The sequence below is a fragment of the Fukomys damarensis genome, unplaced genomic scaffold (genome assembly GCF_012274545.1).
Source record: "Fukomys damarensis isolate Sample0158 unplaced genomic scaffold, DMR_v1.0_HiC HiC_scaffold_37, whole genome shotgun sequence".
Classification (NCBI taxonomy): Eukaryota; Metazoa; Chordata; class Mammalia; order Rodentia; family Bathyergidae; genus Fukomys; species Fukomys damarensis.
Window position 1 is genome coordinate 45,181,213 of NW_022900949.1, and position 8,399 is coordinate 45,189,611.

General features: G+C 34.9%; 1 protein-coding gene and 1 long non-coding RNA gene across 2 annotated transcripts in view; one reads left to right on the forward strand and one right to left on the reverse strand.

Annotated features, from left to right (window-relative positions):
* Window positions 1-578, forward strand: part of LOC104863145 — a 74,495-nt gene extending 73,917 nt beyond the window's left edge. The window contains exon 4 of the long non-coding RNA XR_780491.2: window positions 37-578. This is a non-coding gene — a long non-coding RNA (uncharacterized LOC104863145). The remainder of the gene's footprint in view (window positions 1-36) is intronic.
* Cpne4 (copine 4) overlaps window positions 1-8,399 on the reverse strand; it is a 522,029-nt gene that overhangs the window by 46,192 nt on the left and 467,438 nt on the right. The gene's annotated exons all lie outside the window — the stretch shown is intronic.

Sequence of the window (8,399 nt, forward strand, 5' to 3'; positions counted from 1 at the left end):
TATTGATCACACTTTTTTCTTCTCTTTCTCTGACAGCAAAAGAGCAATGCCAACAAAAATGAGTAAGAAGGCAAAAAAGTGAAACCTTTACCCACATGAAAATGGACAGAAGATGGTGAACGATAAGACACATTGGTAAATATCACCCATCCATCATATATAAGCGGTGACTGTTCACTTCTAACAAGAAAGCTCCTAACATTGTTAAGGCTAAATTCCGGGCATCCAAGCAATATTTTGCAGAGTTATTAAATTGGCAGCAATCCCTCTGCTTGGTCACATATGTTTGTGAAGAGTAAGGTCAGTATTTTTTTCCAGGGTGAAGGTTTGACTAAGCTCTCAAACATTTAAAATATTGCTTCTACACTTTAAACCAATGATGCACATGCATCACATCACACACATCAATTAAGATCAAGGCTGCAAGCAAGCCTTGTATGCAAAGATTTCCCTCATAATATCAGGATCCTAAGAGACAGCCTGGTCTTCCCTCAGGGTACACATCCCATGTCCAGTCTTCTTGAAAACTTGATTAAAAATTTGTTTCCATATCATGTGGGATTTCCTAGAGACCTTCAGTGAAGTAGTGATTGAAAAATACAACAAATGTTTAAAGAAAATTTATTACATTAAAAGTCATATTGCCAAGAATCATGGTATGTGTGTTCAAAATGAGGAAGAATATTTTGAGGGAGAGTAATGGAAATGTGTCTTTCACTCTAATAGAAGTTTTAATTTAAAAGTTCACTGTGTTTTTCAATCATATCATTGATCAAATGTTCATAGCAATTTCTGTCAAATAAAAATATTATGGATGAGGATTGTATTTATTCTGTAGAACAATTTTGGGATAGTCCCAAATAAATAAAATCCAACAAAAAGAAAAAAGTCATGACAAAGATAAGTCAATACATATTAGTTATAACCATCAATATTAATGGTCTGAATTCACCAATCAAAAGAAATAGACCGGCAGAATGAGTCAAGAAGCAAGATCCAACAATATGCTGCATACAGGAAATACACTTAAGTCAAAAAGAAACTCATAGGCTGAAAGGTAGAGGGTAGAAAACAATACTCCATGAGACAGGAACTCCCCAAAAAGCAGGAATAGCTATCCCCTCTGTAGATCAAGTGAATTTCAAACCAACACTGATTAAGACAGACAAAGAAGAAATAGAAAAGGGAGGAGGGAGTGAAGGAAGGGCAGGAATAAGGGGAAAAATGAGAACCAAGACCTGTCATATAAAGGTACAAGATCCCAATGATGAATGTAACTGTGCTGTATACCTAAAATGTACCAATAAACTCAATGAGAAAAAAAAGACAAAAGACACTACATACTTACAAAGGGAACAATCCAAGAGGAAGAAATGACAATCATAAATATATATGCACCAAACACAAGTGTGCCCAACTATATAAAACAAATACTAACGGACATGAAAAATTATATAAGCACTGATACAATTGTAGTGGAAGACCTCAATACTCCATTGTCATAATAGATCAACTAGACAAAAATAATGAAATAGCAGAACTCAATCAGACTCTTGAACAAATGAACTTAACAGATGTTACAGAGTGTTCCACTCCACAAAATCAAAATACACATTCTTTTCAGATGCATATGGATCATTCTCCAAAATAGACAATATACTCGCTCATAGTATATGTGCTGTCCAGGCGAGCACTATACTTGCTCATAGAACATGTTTCAATAAGTGCAAAGGAATTGAAGTTATCCCCTGTATATTATCAGACCATAGTGCCTTGAAATTAGAGATCAATAGCAAAAGAAACTGCAAAAATTTCTTAAACACGTGGAAATTAAACAACACACTTCTGAATAACCAATGGGTCACAGAGGAAATTAAAGAAGAAATCAGACAGTTTTTACAATTAATGACAATGACAGTACAACATATTGGAATCTAAGGGACACAATGAAAGCAGTCTTATGATGGAAATTCATAGCAGTGAATATTCATATTAGGAAAACAGAATGAGATCAATTACACAACCTGATGCTGAACCTCAAACTTCTAGAAAAAGAAAAGTAGGTCAAACCCAAAGGTCATACAAGGAGGAAATTATAAAAGATCAGGGCTGAAATTAATTCAGTGGAGACTAAGGGAACAATACCCCCCAAAAAAAAAAAATCAATGAAGCCAAAAGTTGGTTCTTTGAATGGATAAACACAATTGACAAACCCTTAGCCAACCTTATCAAAAACAAAACAAAACAAAACAAAAGCCCACATCCATGCAATTAGGAATGAAAAGGGTGAAATTACAATGGCCCCTGCAGAAATCCAGAGGATCATCAATACCTACTTTAAGAACTTATACACTAATAAGATGGAAAATACAGAAGAATGGACAGATTCCTAGATTTGTATGAATTAACAAAGTTGAACGAAGATGACCTAAAAATTCTAAACAATGCAATATCAATCAATGAAATTGAAAACATAATAAAAAACTTACCAACTAATAAAAGTCTGGATCTTCATGGTTTCACTGCTGAATTTTACAAGACATTTAGAGAGGAACCATTGCTACTTCTGTTTCAAATCTTCAATGAAATTGAAAGGGAAGCAATACTCCCAAATTCATTCCTAAAAGCAAGCATCACCTGATTCCCAAAGCAGAGAAAGACCCAACTGTAAAAGAGAACTATAGGCCAATCTTACTAATAAACATAGATGTAAAAATCTTTAATAAGATACTACCAAATAGAATGTAGGAGATCGGTAAGAAGATCACACACCTTGACCAAGTGGGATTCATTCCAGGGATGCAGTGATAGTTCAACATATGCGAATGAGTAAATGTAATACACTATATTAATAGAGCCAACGATAAAAACCATACAATCATCTCAATAGAAAAAGCATTTGACAAAATCCAACACACATTTATTATAAAAACCCTCCTAAAAATTGGAATAGATGATCTCTGCCTCAATCTGATTAAAGCCATCTTTGAAAAACCAATAGGCAATATCATACTAACTGGTCAAAAACTGAAATCCCTCACATTAAAATCAGAAACAAGACAAGGATGTCCACTATTACCACTCCTGTTCAATACAGTTTTGGAAACATTAGCCACAACAATTAGAGAAGAGAAATAAATAAAAGAAATAAAGAGGAAATCAAGAAGTCAAATTGTCATTATTTGAAGATGACATGATACTCTATTTAGAAGACCACAAGAGTTTCACTAAAAGTCTTCTAGACTTAATAACCAAATTCAGCAAATCAATAGGTTTTCTGTATATGAAAAACAGACTCACTGAGAGAGAAGTGGGCAAACAATCCCTTTCAGGATAGCATCAAAAAATTGAAATATCTAGGAATCCACCTAAAAAAAGAAATTGAAGACCTCTACTGTGAAAACTACAACACTCTGAAGAAAGAGATAGAAGAGGATATCAGAAAATGGAAAGACATCCCTTGCTCCTGGGTAGGAAGAATCAGCATAGTGAAAATGGCCATAATTCTAAAACTGCTATATAGATTAAATGCAATCCCAATTGCAATCCCAGCAGCATACTTCACAGACCTTGAGAAAATAATCCAAAAAGTCATTTGGAACATGAAGAGACCTAGAATAGCAAAAGCTATTCTAGGCAATAAAGACAAGCTAGAGGGTATTACAATCCCCAACTTGAAACTATACTACAAAGCTACTGTGATAAAAACAACATGGTAGTATCAAAGAAACAGACTTGAGGACCAGTGGAACAGATCAGAAGATGCAGAAACAAGTCCAGACACACTCAGCTACCTCATCTTTGACAAAGGAACCAAATACCCTCACTGGAGGAAAGATAGCTTCTTTAATAAATGGTGCTGGAAAAACTGGGCTTCAACCTGCCAAAGATTAAACTAGACCTATATCTCTCACCATGCACTAAACTAAAATCAAAATGGATTAAAGATCTAAATATTAAAAAAGAAACAGTAAGTTCACTGGAAAAGAGGTTAGGTAAAACTCTTTAAGGTATTGGTGTAAGAAAAGATTTTATGAACAGAATGTTTGTCAGTTGCCTGTGAACTAGCACAAACAACCAACAAGTGGAATCACTTCCTATTAAAAAGTTTCTGCACAGCAAGAGAAACCACCAACAGTGTGAATAGACAACCCACAATGTGGGGAAAAAACTTTCCACCAGTTCTTCCTCAGAATATATGAAGAACTTAAAAAAATTAGACCTCCCAAATTTAAAGACCCAATCCAAACATAGGCATCTGAAATAAACAGATTATTTCTCAGACAAAGACATAGAAATAGCAAATAAACATATAAAAAATGTCAACATCACTGGTTATTTGAGAAATGCAAATGAAAACAACACTGAGATTCCATCTCACCCCAGAAAGAATGGCTGCTATCATGAAATCAACCAATAACAAATGCTGGTGTGTCTGTGAGGAAAGAGGAACCCTACTCCTCTGCTGGTGAGAATGTAGACTGGTGCAGTCAATGTGGAAATCAGTATGGAAATACCTCAAAAAACTAGTATTGGAGGTCTTCTTTGATCCTGCTACCCCCTGATGGATATCTTTCCCAAAGAATTAAAAGAATCATACCACAGTGATATATGTGCATCTGTGTTAATAACAGCACAACTTGTAATAGATAAAACATGGAAGCAGTCCAATTGCCCATCAACAGGAGACTGGATATAGAAAATGTGGCTTTTTTAAAAATAAAATGGAGTACTACTCAGCCATAAAGAATGAGAAACTAGAGACATTTATAGCTAAGGGGAAGCACATTGGAGTGATACCCTTAAGTGAAATAAACAGGACAAATATGTGTAAATACCAAATAGTTCCTCTAGTGTGAGAAACTGAAAGTGTAAGTAAGGACTAAAAGGTATAATAGGTGATTTGAAATAGGAAGAAAAGTGCAAAGCAGAAGGGGAAATGGGAGGGGTATGGGAAAAGAAAGATGGGAATGGAATTAACATGAGAAAAAGAAAAAAATGGAAACAAAGTCTTTGTAGATTGGGGATGGATGGGGTTGAAGGGCAGGCAGGGGAGTGGGGGGGGAAAGAACCAAGATGTATTATGTAAAGATGCAAATTTCCAATGATGAATGTCACTACATTGTATACTTTAAATGTACCAACTAAATACATATCATAAGCAAATAAATAAATAAATAAATAAGACATAATGGCTATTATCAAGAAATCAACAAATAACAAAATGCTGAAAAGGCTGTGGAGAAAAAAGTACACTTTTCCACTGTTGGTGGGAGTGTCGAGTGGTGCAAGTACTGCGTAAATGCGTGTGAAGATTCCTAAAAAAAAACCAACTAGTGTTAGAGGTTCCATTTGACTCAGCTATTTCCTTTTTGGGTATCTTCCCAAAAGAGCCAAAAGCATGATACCACAGTGATATACACACATTCATATTCATAGCAGCACAATTTGTAATAGCTAAATCTTGGAAATAGCCCAAATGCCCATCAACTGATGAATGGATAAAGAAGATGTGGCTTCTTTTAAAATACCAATGGAGTAATACTCAGTCATAAAGTACAAATTTGAGATATTTATAGCTAAATGGAGGCACCTGGAGACCATACTCTTAAGTGAAATAAACGACATACATGTGTAAATATCATAATTGTTACTCTGGTGTGAGAAACTGAAAGTGTAAATAATGGCAAAAATGTGTAATAGGTATTGTGAAATAGGAAGAAAATATTCAAACAGGAAGGGGCACAAGGGAAGGGAGAGAGGGAAAGAAAGGAAGGAAAAGATAAAAAGAGAAAAGAAAGAAAATGGAAACAAATGAAGGGGAGGAGAATGGGAAAAATATGAATCAAGATATATGGTGCACATGTACAAATTTCATGTGTATATCTAATTTGTACCAATAAACTTAATTATATAAAAAAATCACAGTGAAGTACATATATGTATTTTTTGCAATTTTAATTGATATTGAAATCATATATTTTAAAAAATAACTATTAGGACCTGTTTTCATCCACTTTATTCACTGGATCTGGTACTGTATGAATTCTGGCTGTTTGTCAAAGTCAAAATGTCCATGGAAGTTAAGTGTTTTGAATCAATTCAGGACATCAAGTCAGACAAAATAGCACAACTAAAGACACTTATAAATGAAGACTTCCAATAGCATCAAAAAATTGAAGTATCTAGGAATCAATCTAATGAAAGAAGCAATAGACCTCTACACTAAAAACTACAACACTCTGAAAAAAGAGATCAAAGGGGATATAAGAAAATGAAAAGATATCCCCTGCTCATTGGTAGGAAGATCAACATAGTGAAAATGGCCATATTACCAAAACTGCTATACAGATTCAATGCAATTTTGATTGAAGTTCAAACAGTATATTTCACAGAACTAGAGAAAATAATCCAAAAATTCATTTGGAACCAGAAGAGACCTATAATAGCAAAAGCAATTCTAGGCAACAGAGATATGGCAGGGGGTATCACATCCCCAAATGTGAAACTATACTACAAAGCCACTGTGATAAAAACATTATGGTACTGGCAAAGAAAAAGACCTGAGGATCAGTGGATTAGATTGGAAGATACAGAAAAAAACTCCAGATGTACTCAGCTACCTCATCTATGACAAAGGAGCTAACCATCCTCACTAGAGGAAAGATACCTCTTTAATAAATTGTTGGAAAAACTGGATTTCAACCTGCCAAAGATTAAACTAGACCCTTCTTTCTCAATGCACTAAACTAAAATCCAAGTGGATTAAAGATCTAAATATCAAAACAGAAACACTAAACTTGCTGGAAGATAAGTTAGACAGAACTCTCAAAGACATTGGCGTAGGAAAAGACTTTATGAACACATCTTTCGTAGCATGGGAACTAGCACAAAGAATCAACAACTGGGATCTCATCTTATTTAAAAGCTTCTGCACTGCAAAAGAAATCACCAACAGAGCTAAAAGACAACCTACAACGTGGAAAAAAGTTTTTACCAGCTGCTCCTCAGACAAAAGACTATTATCTAGAATATATGAAGAACTCAAAAAAATCAGGACCCCCAAATATAAAGACTGGATTCAAAAATGGGCATCTGAAATGAAGACGTTTCTCAGACAAAGAAGTAAAAGTGGAAATAAGTATATGAAAAAATGTTCCACATCACTGGTCATTCAAGAGATGCAGATGAGAACAACACTAAGATTCCACCTCACCCAGAAAGAATGGTTGCTATGAAGAAATCAAGAAGTAACAAATGTTAGGTTGTGTGGAGAAATGAACCCTTTTCCATTTTTGGTGGGAGTGCAGACTGGTGCAACCACTATGGAAATCAATATGGAGATACCTCAAAGAGCTGGGACTAGAGGTTCCATTTGACCCAGCTATCCCTCTGCTGGGTATCTTTCCAAAAGAATTAAAAGAACTATACCACAGTGATATATGTGCAACTATGTCTACTGCCACACACTTTGTAATAGCTAAAACTTGGAAACAGCCCAATTGCCCATTGACTAGAGGTTGGATAAAGATGTGTTTTGTTTTGTTTTTTTCATTTGTTTTGTTTTCTTTTTGTTTTTTATAAAATAGAGTGCTACTCAGCCAGTTGGAGATTAGATAAATAAGATGTGGGTTTTCTATAAAATGGAGTACTACTCAGCCATAAAGAATGAGAAACTAGTCATTCATAGGAAAATGGATGCATACTGAGACCATACTCTTAAATAAAATAAATAAGACACACATGTATAAATACTTAATAGTTCTCTGCTGTGAAAAATTAAAAGTGTCACTAAGATCCAAATTGTATAACTGACAATGGGAAATAGGATGAAATTGGCTAAAAGTTTAGGGGAATAGGGAAGGGTAGGGGAAAGGATATAAGGGAAAAGGAAAAAATGGAAACAAAGTCTTTGTAAATAGGGAAGGGTGAAAGGAGGGCAAGGGTTAAGGGGAAAAAATGAGAACCAAGACCTGTCCTATAAAGGCACAAGATCCCAATGATGAATGTAACTGTACCGTATACCTAAAATGAACCACTAAACTCAATGAGGAAAAAAAAAAAAGGACTTCCGGAACTGCTTCAGAAAGTGGTGAGACTGTGATAAAATCAGCATGGTACTGGCAAAGAAATAGGCCTGAGGATCAATGGAACAGACTGGAAGACACAAAAACAAATGCAGATGTACTCAGCTACCTCATCTTCGACAAAGGAGCTCACCATCCTCAGTGGAGGAAAGATAGCCTCTTTAATAAATGGTGTTGGAAAAACTGGATATCAACCTGTCACAGATTAAAATTAGACCCTTATCTTTCGCCATGCACTAAATTAAAATCCAAATGGATTAAAGATCTAAATATTAAAACAGAAACATTAAACTTGCTGGAAAGTAAGTTAGG